The 16,214-nt window shown below is 48.6% G+C and overlaps 3 non-coding genes across 3 annotated transcripts; 1 reads left to right on the top strand and 2 right to left on the bottom strand.

Annotated features, from left to right (window-relative positions):
• Positions 1-6,612: 6,612 nt before the first annotated feature.
• On the bottom strand, positions 6,613-6,686 carry Trnan-guu (transfer RNA asparagine (anticodon GUU)). The gene has a single exon. It is a non-coding gene; the product is annotated as a tRNA-Asn (tRNA).
• A 3,961-nt stretch (positions 6,687-10,647) lies between these two features.
• Positions 10,648-10,719, top strand: Trnaq-cug (transfer RNA glutamine (anticodon CUG)). Its single transcript has one exon. It is a non-coding gene; the product is annotated as a tRNA-Gln (tRNA).
• A 4,445-nt stretch (positions 10,720-15,164) lies between these two features.
• LOC128106774 (U1 spliceosomal RNA) lies at positions 15,165-15,326 on the bottom strand. The gene has a single exon (XR_008216830.1). It is a non-coding gene; the product is annotated as a U1 spliceosomal RNA (small nuclear RNA).
• Between the last annotated feature and the right edge of the window lie 888 nt (positions 15,327-16,214).

The raw sequence follows: 16,214 nt of genomic DNA, 5'->3' as shown, positions 1-16,214 counted from the left end.
CCTGGGCTCCCACCGCTGCAGAAGCCGCCGGGCCCCGACGTCCGAACCCAGGGTGCGGGCGGCCGCCTGTGACTGTGGACTCCGGGCGGCCGTTCGGGGTCCTCCGCGGAGGGGGACCAGGTGGGAAAAGCGGACGCCGGCGTCCTGGAGCTTTTCCACCGATGAGCACTTCCAGCAGCGAGAACCTCGGACCCGTCACATCGTGGCCTGAATAGCTCCAGTCCTCGGCCCACAGGGATTCCCACTGCTCTGGCCTATGAATAATACCCAGCTACACCTTGGTGATTTGGACAGTGTAATCCTACAAGCGCTTGGAGAAAGACCACCGACCCAAACAGCCAAGCTGAAGCAAGATTAAGGTGGGGTTCAAGAGCTCAGCCCTAGACATGGGGAAGGTAATTTTTTTATAGCTCAGGTTTCCAAATGGGGGATTTGGAAGGTAAATAAAGCGCAAGGGGGGCGGTGACAGAAGCAGACTATAAACATAACAAGTTGGTTATGAAAACCTTCTGGAACAGAGGCATGGTTACAGGCAGCCGTAACAAGGTGGTCGGAGCAAGGTGGTCATAACCACCTCTTGAAACAAAGCATGGGTGTCTTTTCCTGGAACAGGCAGTACAGAACCATTTAGAATTAAGGTGACAGATAGGCCTAGCTCAGTCCTTGAGAAACAGAGATTTAATCATAAACAGGAGTGAACCTAGTTTGTCTTTACTATAAAATGGCTTTTTAACCTGTGCTGGGGGCAGGCTGGTTTATCAACAGTCCGTGGGAAAGCAATGGCTTGGGGGCATTTGTCAGGTTTTAAAGGTCAGATTGAGAGACCAACAGGGTAAGTCCTGGAGCACAGAAGGGAGAAGGAGGGCGGGGAGACAAAAACCCTGAAACCAGTGCCTGGGAAAACTGAGAGACAGACCAAGTTTAACTAACAAAGCTGGTTCTCGGAAAAGGTAGGTGATCTCTCTCTGTCTCTGTCTTTGTCTCTCTGCCCCCAACACACAAACACACACACACACACACACTCCTAGTCATTCTTAGCTGCATAGACATTGCATTCCAGACTTAGCTATGAGACTGTGCCTCAAAACCAAACAAAAACAAGACTGAAGAGAAAAAGCAAGATAAACATGAGAATCGGAAATGAGTGTACAGTCGCTGCAGACTTGCCAGTACAAAAAAAAATGATTGAAAATATGTAAATATAACAGTTTCACGAACAAAAGAAGACAGCTGGAGGGTAAGGAAGAGGAGAAGGAGGAGGAGACAAAGAAGAAGATGAAGAAGACAATGAAGAAGAAAATTCCCAGGAATTTCCTGCCCCATTCACAACCCCCAGTAGCAGCATAATATTTGTGGTGAGCTGAACTGAGGTTCAGATGCCATGACTGTGATGGGTAGGGGTAACTGTCACTTGACACATCTATAATCACCTAGGAGATACGTGGGGGGATTATTGTGATTGTGTTGGGATGGCAAGACCAGCCTCCTGAGTGTGACAGCAGTCCCTACCTGGGGTCCTGGACTACATGAGTGAAGGGAGGGAGCTGGGGGGCTGCAGACGGTCATCCCTCTTTGCCTCCTGATTATGGATTTGATGTGACCAGTGGCTTCGAGTCCCCATCTCTGACTTCCCTACCATGATGGACTGACTGTCCCTTGAACTGAGAGCCAGACTCAACCTTTCTTCCCTTACTTTCTGTTAGCACATGTGATCACAGCGGTAGAAAAGAAACCCAAAGTCCTAACATCATAAGCCACTAGTGATAGGCTAGTTACAGCTACAGAGAAGTCAATACATAGCCATCAGAATGGAAATGAAATTGTGAAACCATCAAGGACTGGAAAGATCCAGAACAGCGGGATCATCCTATATATTACTGTTGGAAATGCAAGATATTACTGTTGTCCTGTGTTGTGTTCTGTGTTCTGTGGGCTGTTCAAAGAAGAAGAGTCACCCCAGAATGTAATTTTAGGTTCTCTGGGAGCAGGGAGGAACAGTTTTTGAGACCTGAACCTCGAACTTCTGTTTGGAAGCATATTTAGTTGCTGTACACAAAGGTTGTGTTTGAGGCACAACGAGTTCCTCATATGATCTATTCTGTATGTTCACTGAAGGAAATCATCACAGCCCACAACCTTAGTCCTGATTGTGTACTGTTTGCAGTACCCGATAATCCAAGATGCTCCAAATGTGCCTGGATAGGCTTGTGACCAAAGTCATGCAACAGATGGATAACCTCCTCAGAAAAACAACTCTATCAACCATAGAAAGAAATCTCTACTATGATTTCTTCAAGGTCTAGGTAACAAATATTAATACATTCATTCAACTGATACATTCAACTGTTACTCTAGATACAGTGATACTGTTGCATTGTAATATTTACCCTAGATACAATGACTGTACTAGATTCCTGCTACATAGTACAGTTTTTCTAGGGAATAGTCTATTGTTTGAAGGTAAACTGTATCTGTTTACCTTATAGATATCAGCTGTATCTGGCAGGGACCAGCACTGTTGCAGAGAAGTAAACACTATGTTCACACAAAACCTTGTACACTAAAGTTTATAGCTGCTTGTTTTATTTTGTTTGAGACAGGGTTTCTCTGTGAAGCAGCCCTGCCTCTCCTATAGACCTGTCCTGTAGGCTGGCTTCAAACTCACAGAGATCTGCCTGCCTCTGCCTCTGCCTCTGCTGGGACTAAGGGCGTGTGCCCCCACCGCCTGGCTTGTATTTTGCTGATCTTTACACTGGGCTACACACTTGAGAGCAGAGCTCTGATGGTTTGAACAAGATGTCCTGAGTAAGTCTTGGCACTGGAATACTTGGTCCCCATTAGTGGCTATTTGGGAAGGATTAGGCCGTGTGGCCCTGTTGGAGAAGATGCATCCCTGGGGCGGGCTTGAGGTTCCAAAGCCTCTTACCGTTCTGTGTGCTTTCTCTCCTGCCTGTGGTCTGAGATGTGAGTTCTCAGCTGTTCCTGACACCAGGCCTTCACTCTGCCATCATGAACCCTAACCCACCCTGACAAATTCAACGGTTTCTTTTATAAGTTGCCTTGACCAACAATGCTTTGTAACAGCAATAGAGAAGTTTCTAAGACAGCCCACCCCCCCAGCATCATACATGTATACACATGCTTTCTCATACACACACACACAGTGACGAACTGTGTCACAACACAGAGTTCAAAATCTGCACTAGGCTAGGTGGAGATCCAGGAGAACTGATGGAATCATCCCCTCCCAGTTCAAGTTCACAGTGAAAAGACCGATTCCCCAGCTCAAGGATAGTCAAGCAGGGAGAAGGGATTCTTCCTTAGTCTTTATTTTACTCAGGCTTCAAGAGTTTGCTGAGGTTCACCTACTGTGGGGAGCACGGTGTGGTTTGCCCAGTCTACTGACTTAGATGGGAACCGAATGCAGATATGCTTACCTACATTTCGGCGCATCTTCGAGTCTAGTTAAATAGATAAAATTAACTATCACTGGCCTGGGGGTGGTGGCTCATGTCTTTAATCCCAGCACTCTGGAGGCAGAGGCAGGTAGATCCCTGAGTTGGAGACCAATCTGGTCTACAGAGTGAGTTCATGTCTCAGAGAAACCCTGTCTCTAAACAACAACAAAAATTAACTATCACTGATACATACCTCAGTCACTATGACTATTCAATTTAACACAATTTCTTACCTATTAATTCACTTACTATGGTTATCTCGAGGTGCATCCATTTTCTAGCAAACAACATAATTTCATTCTTTATATGTGTAACTATTAGAGAAAGATGCAGACAGAAAATTCTAGAACAAGTCCATCTGTGGCAGAGGCTATAAAAAAAAGAGATACCTGGAAGAAGTCCTCCTAATGCCAATCTGCAGTGTCTGTCCTTGAGCAGAACATTTTCAGAGAAGCACCCGGAAGCAGCATGGGTGCTCACTGATATTACATGGAGGGCAGGCTTGAAGAGTTTAAACAGCTGTGATCTTCAGAGTGACCTGACCTAGAAAAGTTCCCATAAGATGTGGGACCGCTAAAACAAAGAGCCCAACCGGAGAGCCGCAGCTAGCAGCTGTGGTTTTGGAAGCCTGTGTGGGGGTGGGGGGTGGGGGTGGGGTGCTCTGGGAACTACCCTGCCTTGTGCCTCGGTCAGCCCAGGAGAACTGCTCTTGTCCACAAGGACCAAAGTGCAGGTTCCACTCAGAGTGTGGTTCCCCACAAAGGACAGGGAAGAACAGAAGAAAGCCCACCTCTGCAAAGGAACTATCCTAAATCTGGGGCTGACCCCTTCCCAGTCTGGAGAAGAGCATGAACACTTTTGATAGGCTTGCTGATGTGGGCAGCCAAGGACCAGCAAGGATCTGGGTGTTGTAGAGGATTCTGTGACATCATGTACAAACACTTGCAAAGATTTCCTTCCTTTGTCTCTCTTCAGACACAAGTTCCCAGACACTGATGTTTCCAAAGGGCAAGAAAAGCACAGTGGCAGGAGTGTCTCAGACAAGAGAGTTTTCAGTGACAGAGCCTGCCCACTTTCTGTCTAGAGCACTGTAGATTTTCCTGGGGGGCAGGTACTGGTCTCATTGTTTATAGCAAAGACCTTATGTGTCAGACCAAGACCCAAAGAGCAACGAGGAGAGGTGAGGAACAAAACCGGACAAGGACAGTCAAGATTTTCTTCCCTTTGGACAAGCAGTTTGGCAGCGAACTCTCCAAGAGCGAGACTGGCCAGTCTTCTTTGATCTGAGTGACCAGGTCATCCCAGAAAGTCCTCCTCCAGCTTTTGGAGGACTCTGAAGTGCCTTATTTCCATCCAGATTATGCTGTATAGTGTTTGTGTGCCTGTGCACTGTGGTCCTCCGCTGCAAACCCCCCCCCCCCCCCCCCAGCTAAGCGGGTGCACTGTGGTCCTCCGCGGCACCTTCCCCGAGCTAAGCCCAGGTGACAGCATTGCCCTGGGTCAGCACCAGAGACAGCTGGGGGAAAGTTTGGTATGCAGACAAGTAAACAAGAAAGGAACACGGTTACAGCTGAGAACACTGACCAGGACCAGGCACCACCCCTGTGGAAGACACATTTGCAGAAGGGGCTCAGAGTGGAGCACGCTATCAACACCATCGCGTGACAATGGCAGACCCATCTCTCCACTGTTGAAGTAAACATTTGCAGGAGTCAACAAGTGTGTGTTTGCTTTCACAGCAGTTCTAGCCACTTAAAAACAATTATCTGGAAGAAAGTGACATGGAAGAAAAGGGAGGGTGGGGATCCGGAGGAACCTAGCTGTATTTGAGGCCTTAAGGAATTCAGAGTAGGGCCAGGTGCAAGCCTTTAATGTCCTCACCCTCGGGAGTCAGAGGCAGGTGATCTTGGTGAGTTTGAGGCCAGCCTGGTCTACATCAAAAGTTCTAGGACAACACAGGGAAACCCTGTCTCAGAAGAGGAGGAGGAAGAGGAGGAGGAGAAGGAGGAGGAGGAGGAGGAGGAGGAGGATGACAAGACGACATAAATTCCGAGTAGGTGCGGACACAGGGCTCAGCAGTTAAGAGCCGTTCCTCCTCTTGGAGAATTCACCACTGGCTACCACAGCAGGCAGCTCACAACGGTCCGGCAACTCCAGTTCCAGCAGATTTGACACCCTCTTCTGACTTCCTGTGAGCATACACATACACATAAATAAAATCTTAGCCAGGTGTGGGGTCACATACCTTTAGTCCCAGCATCCCGGATAGGAGGCAGGTGGATCTCTAAGAGTTAGAGACCAGCCTATCTACATAGGGAGTTCCAGGACAGCCAGGGCTACCTAGTCAGACCCTGTCTCAAACAAAACAAAGTACCCTTCATAAAATTTCTCTTTCTTATATATAGTCATATAGATTTCTTTTGTAATATAAAAGAAATGCCGAGTTGGGCGTGGCTGGGCGTGATGGTGACACTTGCCTTTAGTGCCAGCACTCCAGAGGCAGCAGCCAGCAGATCTTTGGGAATCCCAGGCCAGCCAAAGCTACGCAGTGAGAAACTGTCTCAATAAACGAATCAAAAGAGAAAGAAACGCAGAGGACTTCCCTACTCCTGCTGCCCTACTAGGTGCTAGGGCCAACCCCAGCAGTTGCCCAGGAGACCAGGGCCAAGAAGCTGCAGCAAGAGGACTTCCCTTTAGGTCTAGAATCCTCAATTTTCACCTTTCAAGTGTCCAAACCCAAACAAGGAGTCAAAGGAAACCACCCTAAATTTGTATCTGGAGATCCGGGAGAATGATTGGTTCAGACTAGGTCACTGTCGGGCGCGATGTGTCTTGCCTCTGTTCTCATTTCCGCTGTGGTGGAGGCAGAAGCAAATATCAGCCTGGGTGAGACATTTCCAGGCCTTGTCTAAAAAAACTAAAGTAAATAAGTAAAATGATGGTGGCAGCAATATTAGCAGTGCACCCTCCTCCACAATCTAATCCCACCCTGGAGACAGGATATTCCTGCCAACTTTCTTCGCGTGGGTTACAAGAGTCTACTGTTGGCTCTGGAGGTGGCGGGGGGTGGCTTGGGATGGTTTCTGTTTCTTGAGACGTACACGATTAGCACTTTAGTAAGGTGAGGAAGTGTACTAATAAAAGGAACCCCAGCCGTCCCTGGGTGGGCTTGAACCACCAACCTTTCGGTTAACAGCCGAACGCGCTAACCGATTGCGCCACAGAGACGACACAGGGTACTGCAAGGGCGGCTGGATGGTGAGTGAGGCGTCACCGCGTCGGCGTCACCTTGGGCTGACCGCAGGGCTGGGTTCAGTCCGCTGTGCAGCCCTTGGGGTCGGCCCCGCGCCTGCTTCCCGAGCTCGCACAAACGTTGGGAACCCCAAGCGTCCTGCCCGTGCCCTCCGATGCTGGGATCGCGCCGCCACAAGGGGGGTCTGGGGGTCCCATGCTGGTGGGGTCACAGCCCGGGCGCCCAGCAAGACTGAGCGAAGGAGCACACTTAACGCTTTGGGGTCGGACCGTTCGCAGCCCCTGGGGCTGCTCATCCCATGTGTGTGCTGGAGCCGCGGCGCCGTCCGGGCTTTTGGGCCTGCGAGGGGAGACCAAAGACCTGGGTTTAGGTCCCGAGCCGGGGAGTTGGCACCAAGAAATGAATTGTCCAACCACCAGATGAGTTTCACACAAGCGGCCGGCCCGAGTAGCTCCATCTTTATTTATACATCAAAAACAAGCACGTTTGTCCACACTAACAAGTTTTTCCCATCCTCCAACGTTAACCTCCGCCAAAAACAAATAGGTCAAATACGTTTTCTCCCAACTTTAACATCAAAACATCTTTAAACCAAAACAACCCATCATTTTGTTAGCTTGGTCAAATGCCGAGCCGGGTGCGCCCTGTCTTTACAAAACTAAAAGGTGATAAACGTAGGCACACAATTTCAAAAATAGCAATATCGTTCAAAACATATTTACAGAAATAGGGGTGATCTGCTTCCGATCCTGTCAGCACTGAATCAGAACAGCTCCCAGGGTCTAGAGTGACAGCTGGCTTCCCCAGACAAGAAACTCGAGAAGCATCAGCTCCCAAAGAATTTTAGGGAAAATATGTTGAGACAAAAATGGGGTTTCCAGGAATGATCATATCTGTCCCGAGCGTGACTGACAAAATGACACTAAAACCGCCAAGAGAATCATCCATCATTATAAGAGAGAAGAGAGTATTCAGGCCTCGAGGTCCCAGCAGCATTCTCCGGTGTCCTCAAACTCCACTGGTCCTTGCCAAGTGAGACTGTCCCCGTGGGCTTTGCCTCATCTGGAGACCCATTGGACAAGCACTCATATACTGGCCTGAAACTAGGCCTCAGGGTTCCCGACAGGTGGGAGCTGCCCTTACCAGAGTTAAGAACTGTGGAGACCAGGGAGGGAGCAGATGTTTGTTCATTCAAAGCAATTTACACAGCTATTTCTTCAAGAGATGAACGTTTGCAGTGTTATTAAAAAATGTTCTTTGCAAAACATGAGCGAATCTACTACAATTTAATAATTTTTAAATTTATTTATTTTGAGACAATATCTAATCATGTAGCTCTGGCTGACCTGGAGCTCACTCTGTAGACCAGGCTGATCTGAAACTCACAGAGATCTGTCGGTTTTCTGCCTCCCAAGTGCCGGGATTAAAGGTATATGCCTCCACACCATTAAAGGTACATGCCTCTACACCAGGATTATAGTCAATTTTTTTTTTTTTTTTTTTTTTTTGGTTTTTCGAGACAGGGTTTCTCTGTGTAGCTTTGCGCCTTTCCTGGAACTCGCTTTGTAGACCAGGCTGGCCTCGAACTCACAGAGATCCTCCTGGCTCTGCCTCCCGAGTGCTGGGATTAAAGGCGTGCGCCACCACCGCCCGGCTAGGATTATAGTCAATTTTTTTAAAGTGGTTATTGCTAAGTGACTATTGAAAATAATTAAGAAAATAAGACTGCCTGTCTAATCTGGCATATGGTATTTTAACACAGGCAAGTATGGTCTAGTGATGAACCAGTCTGCCTCCATCTTGAACTGAAAAGCCGTTGAAGGGACACCAGCCTGCTCGAGCATGTGGCTCTGGCAGGCCTTGCTTGCCCTTCTTCCCATTCCCTCTGCCTTGCTGAAAACCTTTAGATTACATTCCTAAAGCTAGCCACCAAGATCTAGTCCCTTATTCAGCCACTTCCTCCGCCTGACGCTGACTACCAAGGTCCAGCTATCAATGTATTGAAGTCCAGCAATCAAAAGCTTCCTTTGGCTCACCTAACATGCCGAATTAAAATTAAACACCTCTCCGGGTGGTGGTGGCACACGCCTTTAATCCCAGCAGTCAGGAGGCAGATCTCTGTGAGTTCGAGGCCAGCCTGGGCTACAGAGTGAGTTCCAGGACAGGCTCCAAAGCTACACAGAGAAACCCTGTCTCAAAAAAACAATAAATAAATAAATAAATAAATAAATAAATAAATAAATAAATAAATAAATTAATTAATTAATTAAAATGAAACACCTCCTCCTAACATGGGGTTTCCCCTTTTACCTTTATAAGCTGCCATTTGACTATGGGCCATGTCTGTCTCCTCTCTATCCAGAGACAGTCCTTTGTCCCTGCAGGACAAATATCCCATCCTCCTCTCCCTTGCCCCTCTTCTCTCCTCTCTGTGGTGATATATTGTGTACCCTAATAAAATTTACCTGAAGATCAGAGAACAGAACAAGCCACTAGATTAAACATAGAGGCCAGGCAGTAGTGGCACACACCTTTAATCCCAGCACTTGAGATCTCATGCCTTTGCTTGGGAAGCACACCTGGCTTTAATCCCAGGAAGTGACGGCCGGGCAGAGAAAGGCATATAAGGTGTGCGGAGACAGGAATCTCTCCAAACTCTGGTCCCACAGCGGGCTGGGCAGGACACAGGAAATCTTTCGACTATACCTCTCCCTTGTTCCCTCCCCTTTTCAAAGGCAAATAAATCTCCTTTGTGCTGAGAAATTGATCTTGGGGGATCCTCAGCTGAAACTGATTTCTTACAGCCATCTTATACTAAAGACAAACTAGGCTTGTTCCTGTTTATGATCAAACCTCATTTTCTCAAGGATGGACTATGCCCACCTGTAACCTTAACTACAAATGGTTCTGTACTGCCTGTTCTAGGGAATGGCAAAAGCCTTTGTTTCAAAAGTTATAACCATCTGGCAACCCTACCTTTGTTTCAAAGGGTTGTTATGACTACCTTGTTATGTTCTGTTTCTGCAACCCTGCCTATTTTGCCCACCAAATCTCCCATTTGGAAACCCCCAGAACTATAAAAACCCTTTCTTCCTCATGTCCAATGCTGACCTCTCGAAGCCCACATTAGGGGGAGGCAGCCCATGTACACCATTAAAAAAGCTTACTTTAATTTTAATTTTTTTTTTGTTCTTTGAGACAGGGTTTCTCTGTGTAGCTTTGCGCCTTTCCTGGAACTCACTCTGTAGCCCAGGCTGCCCTCGAACTCACAGAGATCTGGCTGGCTCTACCTCCCGAGTGCTGGGATTAAAGGCATGTGCCACCACTGCCCAGCCAATTGTGTTTTAATTAATTTGGCCATGATAATTTAGGTCAGTGGTCTCTTTCCTCACATTTTGGGGATTAACACTTGCTTAAATGTTTTATGTAAACCTTTAAACATAATTGCTTGCATTTAACTTTGCTTTTTAAAAATACATTTGCTGTAAGAAACACAAAAACCAAAGGTACACAAATGTATATACCTGTGTATATATGATGAAAATATGAAGGTTCCCCCACATCCCAACCCCCCTCCATTGCTGACCCACTTTCATATATTATAGGAAGTAGTGGAAGGCCTCTGTGGCTGCTAGGTGACCAAGGAAGGCAGGAACTTCCAAATGCTGCTCTTGGTGTTCCTGGGACGTGGGGAAGGCAGACAAGACAGTAACACTAACACCATTTATTGGAGAAATGTCAAAAGCACAGGAAGGGGTGGCAATCTGAGACAGATGATGGAGGCTGGAAAGACTTCCCAGCTCTGAGTTGAGGGGACTTAATCTCATTTTTGCAGGTGCTGGTGAAATGCAGTAGGACAGTCAATAGGAAAAATTGGATGGTAGTCTCTATTCCACAGCCCAGGAAATGTTAGACAGGAAGCAGACTTAGTGTGTTGGTTCCATGGTGTAATGGTGAGCACTCTGGACTCTGAATCCAGCGATCCGAGTTCAAATCTCGGTGGGACCTTTATGTTTGCCTTCAGAGGAAAGTTTTCTTTCATTTAAATGAGGAGATCCTGATCCTGAGTCGGTGTAAGAGGAAAGGCAGAGAGAGGGGGAAGTTGACCACACACAACCGGGCGACCTGGCCTGGGGCTCTGTGCCTGGGGCTCTGGGTGACCCCAAGGTCCCCGAATCACCAGGTCCCTCAACCTTGCACAGGTGAGCTGTAACAGGAAACACGGCCACAGCTGCCCTTGGGTTCCTGGGTGCAAGTTTTGCTTTGGTTCAGGCTGGAGCAGAGGCCGCAGCTGCCTTTCTGCAGTACCCTCCAAGAGCTGAGTGGCTGCGGCACCATGGTCCCTGGAACGGAACTCCCAGGCATGAGGCGGCCTTCACCATAGATGCCTCCTAGCTTGGCCAAGGCTCAGGAAGGACCTCTGTTCAGAGGTCGCCTGGGGGCAGAATCCCCTGGCATGGCCTAGGGAGGGAGCCCACAAGCTCCAAGTTCCCTCTGCAGGCGGGTGTGACAGCCTTGTTTGGAGACCGAGAACCAAGGAAAGACAGTAGTTACCAGAGATCAGATAAATACCCAACAACACTACGGCTGTCCTCCTGGATAATGACATTCCTTAGGGGACTGCTGTTTTCACAACAAGCTTTGGACACATAAACCTGAAGAAAAGAATGTATAATAAATACAAACTCATTCCTTTGTGTGGATGTAAGCATTTGAAATTCATCTTCCCAGTCACTTAATGGTGATATTTTATTTGTGCTGAAATGTGATTTTATTTGTATGTTAATAAATAAAGTTGCCCGGGGGTCAGAGCTAATAGCAAGCCATAGCAGAAGCCGGGCAGTGGTGACACACACCTTTAATCCAGATCACATGGCAGGCAGAGTCTGTGTGTTCAAGGATACAGCCAGCATGGAGACACACGCCTTTGATCTCAATACCAACCATAGAGACCTGGAGGTCTCTATAGACAGGCAGTGACAAGGAGGTCATGTGGTTGGGTTTACAATCAGTGAGAAGGCAGAACAGAAAGTCAATAAAAAGACAGACACACAGGAAGTAGGTCTCTTTCTGAGGGGAAGGACGGCAGCGGCAGCGGGTGGTAAGAAGGCAGTTTTAGTCTCAGCTCTTAGCTAGTGCTCTGACCTCTTGGGCTTTTAACTCTGCATTTGGCTCTGTGTTTCTTATTAAATAAACCGTTCAGAATTACATCTACAGTCACTGATATCACTGATTTGGATTCTGGGTTTTGCATCTTAGGGATGATGAGTTTGGGACACACTAGCCCGAAACATGGCACTTTGGTCCATTAACTATGTTAAGCAGAAGCTGGAAGGGCACTCACTCCTCCTCCACATCTGCCCTCTTCCAAGCAGGCGCCAAGACCCTCATGGGAGGGGTGCTGTTGTGTAGCAGTTCCCAGGAGGTTCCCTTACTGGAGGGACTCTCATTAAGAGACAGGATTTAAAGGGGAAGCAAAACAACAGGTGTTCTAAGGGGAAGTGAAGACAGGATGTTAAAAGGAGATGAAGTGAAACATTGTATCCTGCAAGAAGTTCAAGGAATAAACAACTCAATAGCTTCAGGAAGTCACCGAAACTGACCAGATTCACTAGGGCCCGCCCTCACAAGCATGCACACACCCTGCAAGGACTGCTGCAGAGAGACTCTCTGACCTCCTGAGCTGCCTGGAAGCACACCTGTTCAGCTGCCTTCAGGCTGTGCAGTGCACTCCAGGTTCCCAGCTTTTGTGAGCTGGCAGCCACGCTACATGGGCTTCTGGGTTGTAGCTGTCTTTGGAGTTGTTTCTGCTTCTGGAAGTGACCCCAGTGAAATTCGCTGCTTCTCCTAAGGCTTTGGTGGTATCCATACTTGGTTTTATTCTCCCTTCCCTACCTGAGATGAGTAGGTTTGCTCCGTGGAGTGACTAGAGGTCCATGTGACCCTGTGTCACACCGCAGGGGCCTGAAGACAGGAAGACAGAGGAGGGAGCAGCTGGCTGTTTTCCTGAGTATGAGTGGTGTGTCACAGACCTCTGGCCCTGTCATACTTTCCCCCCACTGTCTCCTTGTCATCAGAACGCCCGTCTGAATCCTCTGGCTCCCCTGAGCTGGAGGCCCTTCTGCTGTGATAATGAACTTACACTGTCAGCAGCCGTTAATACTGCCATTTGTGGTAACAGCCCTAGCCAAGGGCCGAGTGAAGGGACCCGTACTGGCACAACACCCCAAGACCAAGTTCTCAGCACAAAGAAGATGTATTTGCCCCAGAAGGACAGAGGGCAGGGAATAAGAGACAAAGATAGGGGGCAGGAGGGACAGTCCAGGTTCAATTTCCAGTACCCGCAAGGCTCATCTCACAACTGTCCGGAACTCGAGTTCCAGAGGATCCTCACATAGGCATACATGCAGACAAAACACCAATGCACATAAAGAAATAAAGTAAAAAGAGACAAAGACAGGAGATAGAGGACAAGGAGGAAAGGGAAGGGACGAGGGAGAAGGGGAACAGTATACAGAGAGCAGACAGACCTGCTGGGGACTTGGGTTCTGGGGTTCTCCCAGCCCAAGAATGATTGCTGCACAGAGAGGACAAGCCTCACAGGGCCTGCCACATGGTTAAGTCCTGAAGGTGTCACCTAAATACAATCAGTGTATAATCTCTTGTCTCTGAAGTGTTGTACCTTAAGTAGGAACGTTCCCATTCAATGAGTCCACACAGTATGCAAGGTGCCAGCTGCAACAGAGGAGTTGTGTGCCTCCCCAAGAACGCCGCTAGGGAAGCCGAGTGCCTGGGCTAAGGCAAGGAGGTTTTATAGATCTTAGGCAATGGGTGATGACATGTCAGCCAGGAGCTAGGACTGTGCCTAAAATAAGGTCAAAAGCTAAGTTGCTGGGCGGGCACTTGGTGGGCTGGCCATGGTAGGTTTCATCCACTACCAGAAATTCGGAACTGGGCTTTGGGGGCCATTCCTTTGTTCAGGGTTTTCTCAGTGTGAGTGGGGTTGGGTAAGTAGGGCGACAGAGTTTCCCAGTTTGTACAGGGATGAGCCGGGGCACCAACAGGATAATAGTCTCTGTCTTGTCAGCATGCTTCTTTACATGTGAGAGGGACAGGGAAAGACAGACCCTTAGAAAACACCTGCACAGGTAGAGAGATATCAAGGACTAAGAGAATTAAGGAGACGCACAAAAGAAGAGGAAGCTCGAAGCGGATGGCAAATGTGAGGCAGGGAGAGAGTCACTGAGATAGATGCATGGAGAGATGAGTGTGGATCTTCGCAGAGAACAGGAATCTCCACAGGACGGCAGCAGTGATGTCGGAAAGAGGGCAGAGGCAGAAGTCAGTAAGGAAGAGGAAGGAGACGGTCAGAGGGGGCAGGTGTCAGTGGGGAGACGGGAAGCCGTGGCACCACCACACAGGCAGGGGAGGCCCAGAACAGTAAAGCCAGAGGACAGAGATTGGGAGAGGGACAGTAGGGACAGAGCAGGTGTACCTGGTTCTTGACAGCCTGCCCCCATTGTGTTCTCAACCATCAGGTGCTCGTGATCCTAAGTAGTGGGAGAGCGGGATCTGCAGTGGAAAGGAGCAGAGTCCTGTTATAGGCATGAATTGGGAGTCCAGAGAGCATCTGCTGGGATTCCTGGTCATTGTGGGCCAGAAAAGAAGAATTGTAGCAGAACCCCATGGATAGCAGTAAGCATTAAAGAGAATTTATTAAAAACACTTCCAAGTGGTTGGTAGAGCTGGGAAAGGGTCATGTGAGTCGTGACTTTATATGTGATTTATGTAGTATACCATCTTTATGTCTGTACATTCCACACTTTCTCATGATCTTTCTTCACATGCATCCCTGTGCTGGGGGCTTCCAGTCTTCCGGCCACTGGCTTCTTTGACGTCTTCATCCTGATTCCTCTCTCCACCTCCGTCCCTTGCCATAGTCCGTCCTGGAACCAATGATCACCAGCCTGGGCTCTGCAGAGGCAGGGTGGGCAGCAGAGCCAAAGAATGGGGAGCAGACACCAAGAGAAAGAATAAGAGACCCAGAGTCAGACCCAGGAAATGGGGGACAAGGACCCCCCAAGAGCTAGAGATACGTGTTTAGGAAGTTGACTCCTGTTTAGGAAGTTCGCTCGAGAATATTAGGAGTCCAAGGCCATCCTTGATAGGTACAAACAGCCTGTGTTCCTTGAAACCTTGTCTAAAGGAGAAATAAATAAGGGCTGGAGAGTTGGGTACATAATTAAGAGGGTTTGTTACTCTTACAGAGGACCATGGGTCTGCAGATGGGGGCTCACAACCTTCTGGAACAGGCCAGCATGTAGCACACGTACTTATATGCAAGCAAAACAGGAAAACCTTTAAAAAATGTGCATAGCTACAGGTAAACCTAGTTAAGTAAACTTAAACCAGGGTGAAACAAAATGTCCTTTTCTTTCTGTACCAAAATTACCAGGGGAGAGCGCGGACGCAGTCCCCACTACCACAAATTCCGCAGTCGAGTTTCCCGCATTTGGGGAAATCGCAGGGGTCAACACACCCCAAGTGCAATGGCTGAGCCTCGCCCTGGGAAAACCACCTGCTTGATCATGGTGTCTCCCCTGCCAGGTAAGTATGCTCGCCTCCCCACCACACACCGCTCAGACACCCCGGACCTGCGCTCTCAACACACGGTCGCTTCGCCGCCAGCGATCGCGGGCCTCCCCGGACCCGCGCCCGGTTCCTGCGCTCCGCTGTCACCCGCGGACCCGCGCTCCCTCCCACGCCGCGCCAAATCCCTCGCGTTTCCGCAGCGCATGCGGACCGGCAGCCCCTGCGCGCCCCTCATCTGCATAGACCACGCCCATATCCTTGACATGAAGGCGAAAGTTCCTGCTCTTCCACTTGTCCCCTGCCAACAAATGTTCCCGCCACCTGGGAGGTAGCGTTGTCACCCTGTCACGCCCCGTTTTGGTACCTAATCTGCATAGGCCACGCCCATCATTGCCCCAGGGGAGCTGCCATGCGCCTCCCCTTCACTCCATTGGCTTGTTGAACTTTCCTGCCTGTGGAGAGCTGGAGTGTGGAACACCCAGAGACAACTCATCTTCAATTATCTTAAACTCCTAAATAGCTACCTATCTGCAGCACACCATGTGATCCTGTAGAGAAGTGGTTCTCAACGTGTGGGTCCCGACCCCGTTATGGGTCACAGGGTTTGCTAAGACCATCGGAAAACACAGATATTTTATAACTCAACAGTAGCAAAATTAGAGTTATGAAGTAGTAACGAAAATAATGTCACGGTTGGGGCTCACTACAACATGAGGAACTGTATTAAGGAGTCGAAGCATTAGGAAGGTTGAGAACCACGGCTGTACCACTATTACGATCTCCTAAACAGAGTGTTGGCAAAACCCACAACACATTAAATGAGACCATTTTGAACTATGGCACACTAGGTAAGAAATTTCTCAGGAAGGGTGGGTGGTGTGCACCTTTAAACTCAGCATCCAGAGGCAGGC

Source organism: Peromyscus californicus, unplaced genomic scaffold (genome assembly GCF_007827085.1).
Source record: "Peromyscus californicus insignis strain IS unplaced genomic scaffold, ASM782708v3 Scaffold_9__1_contigs__length_137607984, whole genome shotgun sequence".
Classification (NCBI taxonomy): domain Eukaryota; kingdom Metazoa; phylum Chordata; class Mammalia; order Rodentia; family Cricetidae; genus Peromyscus; species Peromyscus californicus.
The sequence above is the reverse complement of the archived record's forward strand: the minus strand, read 5'-3'. Positions and strand labels throughout refer to the sequence as shown.